Genomic DNA, 15587 nt, shown 5'->3' with positions numbered 1-15587 from the left:
CCTGAGGTTTACAGGATATCCCTGGACCAGTGGTGGAACCCATGGCCCCTGCGTTGGCAGCGGGTTCTTAGCCACTGGACCACCAGAGAAGCTCTCCCTTTCACTTTCATTCCCTCCCTCTGAACAGGTTCACCATCCTGGTCTCCTCTCTTTGGTCCCTGGATAAGCCCACAAGACACGCACAGATTGGAAAGTATAGCCCCTTCCCGTAGACCCCTGTCAAGTTTATAGCATCCTCAAATTTTGCTCAATTGAAGAGGGGTGTGTTTACACCCTTCCTGTTCCCTGCAGTGATCTTCCATCCAGAACATAAATTTATCATTTTCTTTTAAAAAATTTTTCTCAAAGGGATGCCAAGGGATTAACAAAAAATCATTTTAATTACTCAAACAAATTAGAAAACAATTTAAGAGGAGGGACTTGCCTGGTGACCCAGTGGTTGGGAAGTCACCTTGCACTGCAGGGAACTCAGGTTTGGTCGCTGGTTGGGAACAAAGATCCCACATGGTTCAGGGCAACTAAGCCTATAAACCACAACTGAGGAGCCTGCATGTGGCAGCAACTGAGCCCGAGTGCGGTAGGCTCCTAAATGCCACAACTAAGACCCAGTGCAGCCAAACAAATAAATATTTTTTTTTAAGGTGTAAAAGGGTATAAGTCCATGTCATAGTCCCTTGTTTTCTATACATAGGCCACCACTCTCACCAATTGGTTTGCTAATTCAAACACTAAAGATCTGTGTATATAGTTTACTGCTCCCTGTGTCTTCAAGTTAGCTTTAAAGGTAATTCACCCATTCAGTTCAGCCAGCTTGAATCACTAATCCACCTTTAGTCTTGACTTAAATGACACCTCTTCCTGGAAGCCTTTCCTGTCCCTCCCAAGCCTGCAACACTAGGCATTTGCCCCACTGTCCATCATGCTTACCAAGAAGGATGGACATTGTCTGTTTCTTATTTGGGGGTGCAGGGTCAGCACCAGGCACACAGAATGCATTCAGGAAATGTTTGCTGAATTAACATAAATATTATCTGGAGATCAACGTATACTCCGAACTATGCATGAAATCTGTGGAATACAAAGGCAAATGGACTAAGGTATCTACCCTAACCTTCCTGGAATCTTCATATAACAAAAAGCAAGAGAAAGATCCACTTTCATTAATTCTACTTTTAATCTAGGTTCATTAAGTAGCAATATTTCTCATTTGCAGGATCTGTTCTTTCTCTTATTGTTACTGTGTTCTACAGTCTCCCTTTATTGCCAAAAGTTGTCCTAGGAATCCCATGGGTTTGCATTGGCCTAAAGCATGAAAGGCTGAAGATTTCACCTTGCCTTCTTTGCCATTTTTACTTTCTTCAAAGTGGCAACTTAATGACCCCCTCAAACACCAACTATTGAGAACACTGGCAAGCAATCAGCTGCGGAGAGGGCACCACCTATTTTTATGACTTCATTTGAAAAGGTACATTGTTGTTCAGTTGCTCAGTCATCTGATTCTTTGCGACCCCATGGACAGGAGCACACCAGGCTTTCCTATCCTTCACCATCTCCTAGAGCTTGCTCAAACTCATGTCCATCAAGTCCATGATGTCACTCAGCCTTCCCATACTCTGTCATCCCCTTCAACCTCTTCCTGCCTTTAATCTTTCCCAGCAACAAGGTCTTTTCCAATGAGTTGGCTCTTCGCATCAGGTGACCAAAGTATTGGAGTTTCAGCTTCAGCATCAGTCCTTACAATGAATATTCAGGATTGATCTCCTTTAGGATTGACTGGTTTGATCTCCTTGCAGTCCACGGAACTCTCTAGAGTCTTCTCCAACACCACAGTTCAAAAGCATCAATTCTTCGGCACTCAGCCTTCTTTAGGGTCCAACTCTCACACCCATACGTGACTGACTACTGGAAAAACCACAGCTTTGACTAGACAGGCCTTTGTCAGCAAAGTAATGTCTCTGCTTTTTAATATGCTGTCTAGGTTGGTCATAGCTTTTCTTCCAAGGAGAAAGTGTCTTTTAATTTCAAGGTTGCAGTCACCATCTGCAGTGATTTTGGAGCCTAAGAAAAGAAAGTCTGTCACTCTTTTCATTATTTCCCCAGCTAATTTGCCATGAAGTGATGGGACCGGATGCCATGATCTTCGTTTTTTGAATGTTAAGCCAGCTTTTTCACTCTCCTCTTTCACCTTCATCAAGAGGCTCTTTAGTACCTCTTCGCTTTCTGCCATAAGGGTGGTATCATCTGCATATCTGAGGTTATTGATATTTCTCCGAACAATCTTGATTCCAGCTTGTGCTTCATCCAGCCCAACATTTCGCATGATGTACTCTGCACATAATCTAAATAAGCAGGGCAACAATATATAGCCTTGATGTACTCCTTTCCCAGTTTGGAACCAGTCTGTTGTTCCATGTCCGTTTCTAACTGTTGCTTCTTGACCTGCATACAGGTTTCTACATACAGTTTACAAATATACAGTCATCCCCTGGTATCAGCGAGAGATTGCTTCCAGAATCCCCACAGATACCCAAATCCGAGGATGCTCAAGTCTCTCATATAAAATAGCACACTATTTGGACTTACCTGTGGTCCAGTGGCTAAGAATCCAAGCTCCCAATGCAGGGGACCCAAGTTTGATCCTTGGTCAGGGGACTCAAGATCCTGTGTGCCACAACTAAGACCTGGAGCAGTCAAATAAATAAAAATAAATATTTTAAAAATTAATAAAATAGCACACTATTTGCATTTAAACTACCACATAATCCTTTGTACACTTTAAATCATCCCTAGATCACTTATACTACTTGAGTGCATGTGTGCTAAGTTGCTTCAGTCATCTCTGACTCTCTGTGACCCCATGGGCTGTAGCCTGCCAGGCCCCTCTGTCCATGGGGTTTCCCAGGCAAGAATACTGGAGTGGGTAGCCATTTTCTCCTCCAGGGGTCTTCCTGACCCAGGGATCGAACCCCTTGTCTCTTAAGTCTCCTGCCTTGGCAGGCGGGTTCTTTACCACTAGCACCATCTGGGACACCCCTTATACTACTTAATATAATATAAATTCTACGTTAAGAGTTGCAAGGGCATAGCAAATTCAAGTTTCTCTTTTTTTCTGAGTATTTTCACGCACCGAGGGTGCAGAACCTGTGAGTACAGAGGGACAACTGCAGTCTTGAAACATACTGGGAGGCAGTGTGTGTTGGTACCCTAGGGTGTCAGAGCAGGAAAGTGGTATAAGAGCTCAGTGGGGTCCACCTGGGTATCCTGCCAACTTCCAGACACAGCGCAGTCTGGCAACAGCTCTGAGCTTCTGCTATGTGACAGGAGAGGGTCTCTGAGTCATCATTGTGGGGGTTTGTGATATGTTAATTAAGTTTACAGGGCTTCCCTGGTGGCTCAGACTGTAAAGAGTTTGCCTGCAACATGGGAGACCTGAGTTTGATCCCTGGGTTGGGAAGATCCCCTGGAGAAGGGAATGGCTACCCACTCCAGTATTCTGGCCTAGAGAATTCCACAGACAGAGAAGCCTCGTGGGCCTGGAGAATTCCATAGACAGAGAAGCCTCGTGGGCTACAGTCCATAGGGTCGCAAAGAGTCAGACATGACTGATCAACTTTCACTTTTCAACTAAGCTAATGAATGCAAATGACTGTGACAACAGTTGACTGGTCCTGAGGGCTCAGTGTAGCTAAGGGAGGAGTGATAATTCCTGCACAATGATGACAACTTTGATACTTATCATTTTAAAATTATTTAAAAATGCAAAGTAATCTTACTATGAAATTCTACTTCAGTGAAATGGAGCAAATGTTCTCTGCATCAGCCTTAGGCAAATCACCTTGTCTCAACAGTATTTTTCGCACGTCAGAAATGATGTGTGCATGTGTGCATGCTCAGTCCTGTCCAACTATTTTGTGACCCCATGGACTATAGCCTGCCAGGTTCATATGTCCATGAGATTTTTAAGGCAAGAATACTGGAGAGGGTTGCCATTTCCTTCTCCAGTTTCTGCCATTGCTGATATTTAAATATGACTGCCTGCCTATTAGATATTATGGAATTATTATTTGTGTTCTTAGGTGTGATAGTGGTTTTGTGAGCAGGTAGGAGAATGTTCTAATAGGAAATGCATACTGAAGTATCATGATGTCTGCAAATGTTTAGGAAAAAGAATGTTCAAGTTTGTGTATGTGTGTGTGTACAGGAAGACATTGAAAGGAAGAAACAGAGAAAATATACCATTTTTACAAAATGATCTTTGAATTCCTTATTTGCAGTCATTTCAAATTTTCAAGAGTGCATCAGAACCCTATGACCAAATATAACGAACACCATTTTTAAAACCAACTGTAAGTCTATCCAAAGGAGAAACAGATTCTTTTTGCTCTAATTCTCTAATTCTGGCCTTTAAAAATCTAAGTATTCTGTCTTAACAAAGTTTCAAAACTTCTGAGTACACTAGAAATTATAACTTTCCAAGGAGGCTCTCCTACACTGCTGGTGGGAATGTAAACTGGTGCAGCCACTATGGAGAACAGTATAGAGGTTCCCCAAGAAACTAAAAATAGAGCTACCATATGATCCAGCAATCCACTTCTGGGCATACATCCGAAGAAAATCATAATCTGAAAAGATACATACAGTCTAATGTTCATAGCAACACTATTCACAAAAGCGAAGACATGAAAACAACCTAAATGTCATTGTCAGATGAATGAATAAAGATGTGTATATATATATATATATATATATATACACACACACACACACACACACACACACACACACACACATATATATATATCAGTGGAGTACTAGTCTGCCATAAAAAAGAATGAAATAATACCATCTGTAGCACATTGATGAACCTAGAGACTATCATACTAAATGAAGTAAATCAGAAACAGAAAGACTAACACCATATGATATCCACTTATACATGGAATCTAAAATATGACACAAATGAATTTATCTACAGAATAGACTCACAGACATAGAGGACACACTTGTGGTTGCCAAGTGGGAGAGGGGTAAGGGAGGGATGGATTGGGAGTTTGAGATTAGTAGATGCAAACTAGTGTATACAGGACGGATAAAGAACAAGATCCTACTGTATAGCCCAGGGCACTATACTTAATATTCTAAGATAAACCATAATGGAAAAGAATATGAAAAAGAATATATATATGCATAACTGAATCACTTTGCTGTAGAGCAGAAATTAACACAACATTGTAAATCATCTATACTTCAATATAAATTTTTAAAAATTATAACTTTTAAAAATTCTGCTCATTGGTTTTATTTATCCTAATTTTAACCAACGTTTTGACTCCTTTCTTCCTATGATCCTTCATGCTTCAGGTATTCATAAGAACATGTCTTGCTTTTCCCCTCTGGATTTTATTAACATATGTCTTCATTTGTTCTTTCATCCCCATCATTTACAGAGATTTCTCACTTCCTTCCTTGCTGTCAATGTTTTCCTAAATTTGTCTCCTGTTTGGGGCAGTAATTTATTTCTCTAATTTGCCCTGCCTTCACTGCACTTCTGATTTCCTCTGCATCTTTTTCATTATCTTCTGTCACCCTCTATTTCATGGAAAGGGGGGCTCCCGGGCATCCCAGCTGGTATCTCCCATCCCTCTGTCTTCCTTTGTTACATGTAACCCTCTGAACGCTGTTTCAAATCTGCTGTGGCTTTATTTAAAATAGAATGTGTGTGTGTGTGTGTGTGTGTGTGTGTGTGTGTGTGTGTGTACGTATACATACACATTCATATATATACACAACACTTAAACTTTTTTTTTTAAATTGAAACTCCAAGGCAGAAAGGTTTTCTCCCCAAGACTATAAAAATGGAGCCTGCTCAGAACCAGTCCTCCACTGTCTGGTCTTTTGTGAGGAGCTTATTTGGCTGATTAGGTGCTCCGGGACAAGAACGCGGGCGCACCTCTGTCTGTTTACTTAGCTGGCTTCCCGTCCTCACCAGGCGGAGTTCACCCTAGTGACCGCCCCCCCAACCCCTCTCCCCTCCCCCCTCCCTCCTCCCCTCCCTCCTCCCCTCTCTCCCCCCTCCCCCCCACTCCCAGCCCCCGCCGCTCTCAGAGCTTCCTGTCATTTCACCTTTTCTCTGGTCCACAGAACCCTTGAATGATAATCCTCTTTTATTTTCCTGAACTTCTGAACTCTTCCTGCGTCTCTTACCTCCGGTCTTTGGCAGTCAGCCTCGGATTCCTTTATCTGCCCGCGGCCGGCGGGAACTTTCTGCCCAGAGAGAAGAAGGAGGACCGGTTTCCAGCGAGCCTCCGTCGTTTGTCGCCTTTAAGCATAAGGCCGGGCCACTGCATTTTTCTTTGCTTCTGTTCTGTCTTCCCTGTTAGCTGACCTAACTTTTCCTTCCGTGTCCGGACTCAGCGTTCGGTGGTCTTTTTTCCTTTTTCTCTGTTATCTGGTCTCCGTGGTAGGCGCTCCCCCCTCCCACGTTTTTGACTGAATCCGGGCAAACCAGTCGTCCTTCCATCCCACAGGTACCACGTCGTGGAAGGTGGTTCCCCTCTTCCCCCAGCCGTATGCACACCGGAGCCGGTCAACTTCAGGATGCCCAGCTCCTTCAACCCGTCTTTACAGGTTAAGTGCCCCGGTTCTTCATAATCATGTACCCCCACTCTGTTCTCAAAGGTGGAAGGATCATTCTGCCATCTCGCTGCCATGTGCAACATTCCTCTGTCCACTCCCCAGTGTGGCCCAGTATTTCACTTGGTATTTCATTATCATGTATTTCATTTCATTGCCCTGGCTTATTTCATGGGTCGTGGCGTATTAGCCATACCAGACTAGCATCTTTCATAACCACATTGTTTCTCATCTTAGGCATAAAAACGTTTGTTTCTCATCCTGCTTGGTGTAATGCCACTGGAAAATTAAGTCACAGGCACCCATTTCAATCCCCAAATATTTTTTCAGATGTGTCATGTATTGTCTTCCTTTGAAGGCTCAGTACCACTTATCCTAGGGAAACTAAATTTCACCAATGTGTCTTCTGGGATTATAGTGGAAGACTTTGTACTCTAAATTCTCTAAACAAAATCCCTGCCTTGGAATGTTTTTCAGATGACAAAATGCCCTTTCTGAATGACTGGGTGATCAGTTCCTCTCAAATCAGTCAACAACTTCCATTAAGTCCTTTCTCCTTATGAAAAACAAGAAATGCAATATCACTTTTTACCTCTCTCTGACTTTTATTAAGCACAATTTTTCATCTTCTCCCAAGTCCCACCTTGACACCTGACTTCTTCTATCCCTTTTCTGTTCTAGGTCTATAGCTAAAACTCATCAGGAGAAAGCTATTCTCTGTGAATTGCTGTTAGTATGCCATCAGCCGTTCGGTCACCAGGTATTTACCAAGATATTCTCGTGGACAGTCATCACAAAAATTGCCTTGGCAAAATTCCACAATGCCATGGTGCTGAATCATGTTGGGAGGAGTCTCCCTCACTTGTAATCACAAAATGCCCAGCACCCCTCTGGATCTACCCCATCCACACATCGTGTAGAATGCATAGTGCCAGGAAGGAAAAACCTTTCCTCTCTCCTCTTAAACTCTGTCCCTATGGACCTGTAAATTAAACTAACAAAAGACAAAATAACAGGAGAAAAGACACGCAATTTTTACTAACATTTTACATGCATGGGAATTTATAGAAAAGAATAAAACTTAAAGAGGTTATCAGATTTGGGGGCTTATATATCATTTTAAGAAAGGAAGGGGGTTTTGGGCTTCAAGGCACAATAAATTGTGGGAAGTGGCTAGGATATGGGGCTTCCTTGGTGGCTGAGACAGTAAAGAATCTGCCTGCAATGCAGGAGACCCAAGTTCAATTCCTAGGTTGGGAAGATCCCCTGGAGAAGGGAATGGCTACCCATCCTAGTGTTCTTGCCTGGAGAATCCCATGGACAGAAGAGCTAATGGAAAATAAGGGTTATTTCAGTAAAGTCTGTTTATGCAGACTCTGCTCGGTGCCAATTCTCTGTCTCTGGTGATATGAGTCATTCTCCTCTTCCTGGTACAGGAGAAAGGGACTTTGGTCACCTAGGGAAATTTATGTTCGGCTCTTAGGTGGCTACGGGGAAGCCAGAGAACTCTTAGGGCTTCCCTGGAAGTGCAGATGATAAAGAATCTGCCTGCAATGCAGGAGACCCAGGTTCGATCCCTGGGTTGGGAAGATCCCCTGGAGAAGGGAATGGCAACCCACTCCACTATACTTGCCTGGAGAATTCCATGGGCATAGGAGCCTGGCGGGCTACAGTCCACAGGGTAGCTAAGAGTCGAACACGACTGGAGTGACTTAGCGAGCAAGAGAACTCTTCCTGTACCTGTTGATTCTCAGTTGCCTTCAGCTCAAAATAATCTTTATGCTAAAGCAGCATATTGGGCAGGGGGCATCTCCTGGTCCCCTTCAATGGTTCCATCAGTAAGTGCAATAGTGCCGACATTTTCTACTGGCGCCTTACAGAGAGCACTACTTTCTGATTAGCAGTCCTATTTTTCTGTCAAGTCAACTGTGGGTTTGAGAGGTTAATCCTCTTCCTTGTCTAATCTGATCTCCAAATGATTCCATTCAGAACTTGTGCAGTTCTATAATCTCACTCTTCTCCCCTTTCCATATTATCCATGTAGCTGCCACCGAAATTATTTTAAAAGATCTGTTCTCCTCCTTAACCTTCATAGTGGGGACCCCTTGGCTTCTTCTCTCTGATTCCTCCCAATCTCCCTGAGCAGAAGAATGAAAGACACTGAATCAAGGAGAGACCCAAAGGAAGCTCAACTCTTGCAGCCATAATTAGAACCCACAACCTGTGCCCCAGATCTCTGTACCCCGTGGTTCATCCACAAGCTTGTGCTTGTGACCATCTTCTGCTTTAGTCTCCAGGGATCCAGAGAATCCAAAAACCTGTCCTCGTTGCCTCCAGCCGGGTGCTCCTGAGCTGATGGTCCAGCTGAGTCTCCCCAATTAAGATTCTCTCTAAACATGTGAGCCATTTGGGGTAGAAACAAACTAAGGACCTACAGAATCACAGATTTTTAGAGTTGGAATAGCCTTGGGCAGGAGTATGTTCCCCACTGAAAGAGCGTGCAGGCTGGGTGAATTTTACTGATGATGGGGACAGGTTGGTAGACCATGGGGGCAGGACGTGCTTCCAACAGGAATCAAATCTGTTCAGAAGCTCTATTCATATTTATTTTCTTCTGCCACTAATCCTTCCTAGTGCCCAAATTTCATGATGTTATTTGAGTGGAATTAAATTGGAACAGTTTACATTACCTGATTAATTAGACTCAGCTTTGACTACAGTGATGAAGAGGTCCAATCCTGTTAGTGTAACATTCTGCCTGTCAGGTTATGGTTACATAACACTATGGGGGTCTGGGAGAGACAGTTGGGCTATTTGTTAATGGATAGAGGTAATTAACTTGAACTTTATTTTTAAAAATTAGGAGGACAAAGCAATGGAATATTATTCAGCTATGAAAAGGAATGAAGTACTGAGGCATCCTGCAACATAAATGAACTTCAAAATAGTAAGTTATTAATAAATGATACAAGCCAGACACCAGAGGTCACTGATGACATGATTCTATTTATAGGAAATATCCAGAACTGGGGAATTCACAGAAAGAGCGCACACATGGGTGGTTGCCAGGGGCTGGGAGAGGAGGGAATGGAAAGTGACTGGGAGTGGGGTTTCTTTGAGGAGTGATGGAAATGTTTAGGAATTACAAGAGGTGTTTGCACAACACTGATAATATATTAAATGACAGAATTGTTCATTTTAAAGTGGTTAACTTGACATTATATGAATTTTACTTCAGTTTAAATATGTATATATAGAGAAAGACAGACAGAGGGAGTAAGAGCTCACCTGATATTGATCTTTAATTTTTGTATTAATTCTTTAATGGACCCAAGTAACATATGATCTGAAATTCTTGCCATACACCTTAAAAGGGTTTTGTGTGTGTGCTTCTAAAATAACTAGAAGAGGGAATTCCCTGCCAGTCCAGTGGTTAGGACTCTGCACTTCTACTACAGGGGCATGGATTTGATCCCTGGTTGGGGAACTAAGATTCTGCATGATATGGCATAGCCAAAAAATAACTAGAGGGCTATGAAGATGAAAGGCATAATTGACAAAAGTGTATGTTAGATAAAGTGGCTCTGAGAATTGGTCAGCAGACGTTCAGGTCAAGGCCACAAGTGTTAACTGAGAGCCCAATGTTCAAGACCCAATCCCCAACACAATGGGGAGGCAAAGAACACTCCAGCCTCCCCCCCTCCAACTTGAGATTCTCAAGGAGGGTGTGCGCACAGGAGTGTACAAAACAGAGTATGATAAGTGAGCAAATAAAAAGTGTAAACATAGTCTGACCGAGGGTCTAGGCTTCAGTGCCCCTCTGCTTTTGAAAGGGGTCAAGCAGGATGAAGGTGGTAACGTGAGTATTAGAGGCAGAAGGACAACAAGTGTGGAGGCCCTGTTTAGAGGAGTCATCTGTTTAGAGAAGTCATCTCCACCTTGGACTGGGAAGAATCAGCATTGGGGTAAACCACACGTGTGTGAGAGGTGGTGTTCTCACCCTCAATTTTCAACCCTAGTCTGTGAATCGACTCTCTTTAATCCTATGTTGTATCTATCAGGCCCTCAAGCAATGCCAGCTTGCACGCGCAGACACACACACACACACACACACACACACACACTGAGATACCTGTCTCAGTATTAAGCTATGACCAAGTGCTTTCTAACATGTAAGTAATCTGAGTGACCTCCTGGCCCTCAAAATCCTTGCCTATTTGATTCTTGGGCTTCTGTTATTTTACCAAAAGGCAGAGAATGACAGTCTATAACTAAAGCTAAAATCTAAAACGTTAAGTACACTCAAAGAGGTGACATAGCCTAAAAAGTATCTTATACACAGGCACCAGATTTTTAAAAAATAGATACATCAGGCTTCATCCAAATTAAAAAAAATTTTGCCTCAAAGAAAGCTATCCAGAAAGTGAAAAAGTGATCTGCAAAATGGGGGAAAAAATTTGCAAATCTTCTATTAGTTAAGGGTCTAGTATCCAAAATATATTAAGAACACTTAGGGACTTTCCTGGTGGTCCAGTGGTTAGGATTTTGCCTTCCAGTCTCTTCCAGGGATTGAACTGCCTGGTTGGGGAGCTAAGATCCCTCATGCCTCTCAACCAAAAAACCAAAACATAAAACAGAAGCAGTGTTATAACAAATTTTAATAAAGACTTCAAAAATGGTCTAAATCAAAAAAGAAAATCTAAGAAAAACCAAAACCTCTTACAGCTGAACAATGAAAAGACAAATAACCCAACTGTTTGGAAAATGAGCCAAGGATTTGAAAAGACATTTTTCAGAAAATGTACAAATGGTCAATAAACACCTGAGAAGATGTTCAACATCATTAGCTATTAGGGAAATGCAAATGAAAACCACAATGAGCTAGAACTTCACATCCACACAGATAGCCATGACCAAAAAGGCAGTAGATAACCAGGATGTGGATGTGGAGAGATGGCATCCTCGGGTGTTGTTGGTAGGAATGTGAAATGGTGCAGCCACTTTGGAGAACAGTTTGGCAGATTCTTAGAAAGTTAACCATAGAGTTCCCATGTGACCCAGCAATTCCACTGCAAAGTACATAACCAAGAGAAATGAAAACATTTATATTATAAAAACCTGTACAGGAATGTTCACCACAGTATTATTAATATTAGCCAAAAGGTGGAAACAACATAAATGTACATTGATTGACTGATGAATGGATAAACCAAGTGAGGAGCACGGAATACTCTTCAGCCATAATAAGGAATGAAGTGTTGATTCATGTTACACATATGGATGAACCTTGAAAACATTCTTCTAAGTCAGGGGTCCCCCACTCCTGGGCCACAGACCAGTACCGATCCATGACCTCTTAGGAACTGGAAGGAGGTGAGCAGAGGGCAAGCGAGTGAAACTTCATCTGTACTTACAGTCTCTCCCCATCACTCACATTACCACCTGAGCTCTGCCTCCTGTAAGGTCATCAGAGGTATTAGATTCTCAAAGGAGTGTGAACCCTACTGTGAATTGAGCATGTGAAGGATCTAACTTGCAAGATCCTCATGAGAATCTAATGCCTGATGACCTGATTCTGCACAACCATGATGAGCTGCATGGTTCTTTCATTATATATCACAGTGTAATAACAATAGAGTGTACAATAAATGTAATGTGCTTGAACCATTCCGAAATCATCCCCCCGCCCCCCCACCATCCGCCTCATCTGTGCAAAAATTGTCTTCCATGAAACCAGTCCCTGGTGCCAAGAAGGTTGGGGACCACTGTTTTATGTGAAAAAAGTCAGACACGAAACTCATATACTGTAGGATTCCTTTTATAGGAAATGTCCAGAAGAGGCATATCTCTAGAGACAGAACGTAGATTAGTGATGGTGGTGAAGGGAATGATGGCTAAAGGACATCGAGTTTCTTTTACGGGGTGATGAAAACGTTCTGGAATTAGTGGTAATGGTTGCACAATTTTGGAATAGAGTAACTACTTAAAATGCATGAATTTCATGATATAGGGTATAAATCACCTTTATCAGCTTCTGAGCACACACCTTAGCTGGGGGAAAGGGTGAAGCAGCAGGAAGTGGCAGGCGTCCCAGGCTGGTGGAGTAGATAGACCCAGACAGGAAAATGGGCACTTTGCCCTAAATTTCTTTCCATCTTGGTCATTTTAAGTCATCTTTCCTGCACATCTTTCCTCTCCAACTGAAGAAGGGAAGTAACCTCCACTGAGGGATGGAAAGTAACCAAAATTGACATTCTTAGCCTTGCAAGTCAGGCAGCAAAAAACAGACCAGTGACTTTCAAAAAAGTGGAACCAACAAAGCATGTATCTATTCTCTCACCGATAAGAAAGAGAAAAGATGACAAATCCTGGCTTGGGGAGGTGCTCACTTGCCAAAAGATTATCAAAAGCATGTGGTCCCAAGGCAATTGCCTGTCTCCGCACACACATCTCCAAATGATAGAGTGAGCTGGGCTTGTTTATATAAAACACGGTCCAGGGATCCTGGCAGATGTCTGCTGCCTTCCAGGAGGGCCGATCGGATGGCCAGCGTGGTTACGTGGCACTGCCCACTTGAGAAGGTAATTTTGGAGCTTCGTGCGGAAGGAGCATCCTTGGGGGATCTACCAGCTGGGATCGGGTGTCTGATCCCACACAACAAAAGGAGATACCCATTCCGTAACCCGAGACAGGGGTTTGACTTTCAAATTGTTAACAGACCTTGGATTTAGCAAAATGCTTGGGACAGAAAAGCAAACGGCCTTTGGATGAGTCCTGAGGTAGGTTGGATGCTCTCCTGAAAGACTCCAGTCTGATTAAATGTCTCCCGTCTTCCCTCCTACAAAACTGTCCAGAGCAATCACTGAAAGTTTAGAGAAGGTCTTTTGACTTATGGCTGCGGTTCATGGCACAATTATGTGATGCTGATAAAGAATCACATTGATTAATATGTGGGATCTTAAAACGTTTTTAACAGAGGTATGTGAGAGGAGGTATTTCACAGCAGGTCAGGAGGGGACCAAATATTTCAATTTGTGGCTTCTTCCATCTGGGGGAAGAAAGCTGGCTGGAAGATGAGACGAAGGTGGGGGAGTCAGGCTGGGGAGTGAAGAGAACGCCAGCGCACAGACACAGTGGAAAGGTTGGGACCAGAAAAGTGGGATGAGACACAGAGCAAAAGCTGTCTCTTGCCAAAGAGTTTGAGAAGTGGTTGCTGCTAACGTACATGGTTTGCAGATTTTTTAAAAATTGTCCAACACCACACAGCCTCAACCTGTAGACACCCAGGAGCAGAGAAACGCAAGATTAAATAAGAATTCAAACAGTCAATAAACACAAGACCATATCATCTCCTGGACTGGACTATAGGTGCTTCTGCCCATCTCTGCCTGGACCACAAGTGTCTCTGTTAGTCTCTTCCAGGGGTTTTAGGGGAAATGCTGATATTGGTCATTAACATACAATGAGAAATTTTAAACCCTAACTTAGGTTATTTAGGCCTTTTCAGGACAGACTGTCTCCCAAGATCTTTGCTTTTAAGTTAACGTAAATGCACCTTCTATTCTTTCCCATTATTTCCCCTGTCACTCCATGGGGCCTTTTCAGGTTATATTGGAATTCCCTCCAAGCATAGATTCTTGGAGCCTGAGCCATCCCATAACGTAGCTTCTGGCTTCATGAGGCCCGGAGCACTTGAGACATGACTAATCCAAACTGAGAGGTGCACTAGCTGTAAAATACACGCCAGCTATCAAAGATTTAGGGAGATAATTTAAAAATATTGGTTATAGTTTGGGTAAATTGGGTTCCATAAAATATATCATTAAAATCTATTTCAGGGACTACCCTGGCAGTCCGGCAGTGAGGACGCGGTGCTGCCAAGGCCGGGGGCCTGTGTTCAATCCCTGGTCGGGGAACTAAGATCTGGCAAGCCACTGGGTGCGGCTGAAAAGGAAAAAGAAAAGGGTAAATAAGATCAATTTCGTCTGTTCCTTTTTCACTTTTTTAACGTGGCTGCTAGAAAATTTTAAACTACACCTGTGGCTCGCATTCCATTTCTGATGGACGGAGTTTCCACACTACAGTGGGGAAATCTCTAGGAGACTGTGGTAAGCAGGGTTTCCAAGCACACATGACCATATAGCCATTTTTCACATGGCATCTTGCTCTAGTTACATGTTGATTCTCCTTCACGGGTCCCCCCAAACATGATCATGTCCATTAATTCCCTCAAGATACTTACTTAGAGTCCTGCTGAGTGAACGGCAGTAGCTGCAGTGTTCAGCTCAGAGGCCTGCCTCCAAGATACTAACCTGTGGGGGGTGGGGAAAGCAGTTGAGGCGTTTTGAGAATGTAGCTCGTGATTCTGACAACCTTAACAGGGTCAAGATCAACAGAGTAACTTTCCTGTTCGTGTTCAACGTGAGGATGATTTTAGCAAAACTGAAACAAAAGTCCATTTTATCATTTCACCATATCCCATGGAATCATAGAACTTGACATTGGAAGGTATTTAACTCAATGCCCCACATCATAGTCTAGATTAGGGCCCAAACATCCAGGCACTAATAACATCTTGAATATTTTACTGAGTGTCCACTATGTCCCAGGCTCTTATTTCATGCTCCCCAATATGCTTAGCCAGTTGGTACTATCATGACAGTACAGTTTCATAGGTGCTGGGAAGAGCAGAGAGGTTGGACCAACTCTCTGAGGTCACACAGCTGGAGGGAAAGGCTGGTATGCATCTCCACTATGCTTTGCTGCCTCTGGGAAGTGGAAAGACTTGCAAATACATCAGACCTAACATTTCAGCTCTTGCAGGTAGTAATATACAGTGTTTGCAATAGACAAATGACTGCTTTAATACAATCAAAAGTAATATAATCATTTTAAACAATTTTAGAGCATATGGCCAGAAAACCCTTGCTTTTCCATTTTTTCATACCTACAGG

General features: G+C 42.9%; 1 long non-coding RNA gene across 1 annotated transcript; it reads right to left on the bottom strand.

The window, feature by feature from the left end:
- Positions 1-11355: 11355 nt before the first annotated feature.
- LOC133044680 (uncharacterized) lies at positions 11356-14864 on the bottom strand. Its single transcript, XR_009690025.1, has 3 exons — positions 13354-14864; positions 12680-12856; positions 11356-11702 (listed from the first exon to the last, which is right to left on the bottom strand). It is a non-coding gene; the product is annotated as an uncharacterized LOC133044680 (long non-coding RNA).
- Between the last annotated feature and the right edge of the window lie 723 nt (positions 14865-15587).

This window comes from Dama dama, chromosome 23 (assembly GCF_033118175.1).
Source record: "Dama dama isolate Ldn47 chromosome 23, ASM3311817v1, whole genome shotgun sequence".
In the NCBI taxonomy this organism is placed as follows: domain Eukaryota; kingdom Metazoa; phylum Chordata; class Mammalia; order Artiodactyla; family Cervidae; genus Dama; species Dama dama.
The sequence above is the reverse complement of the archived record's forward strand: the minus strand, read 5'-3'. Positions and strand labels throughout refer to the sequence as shown.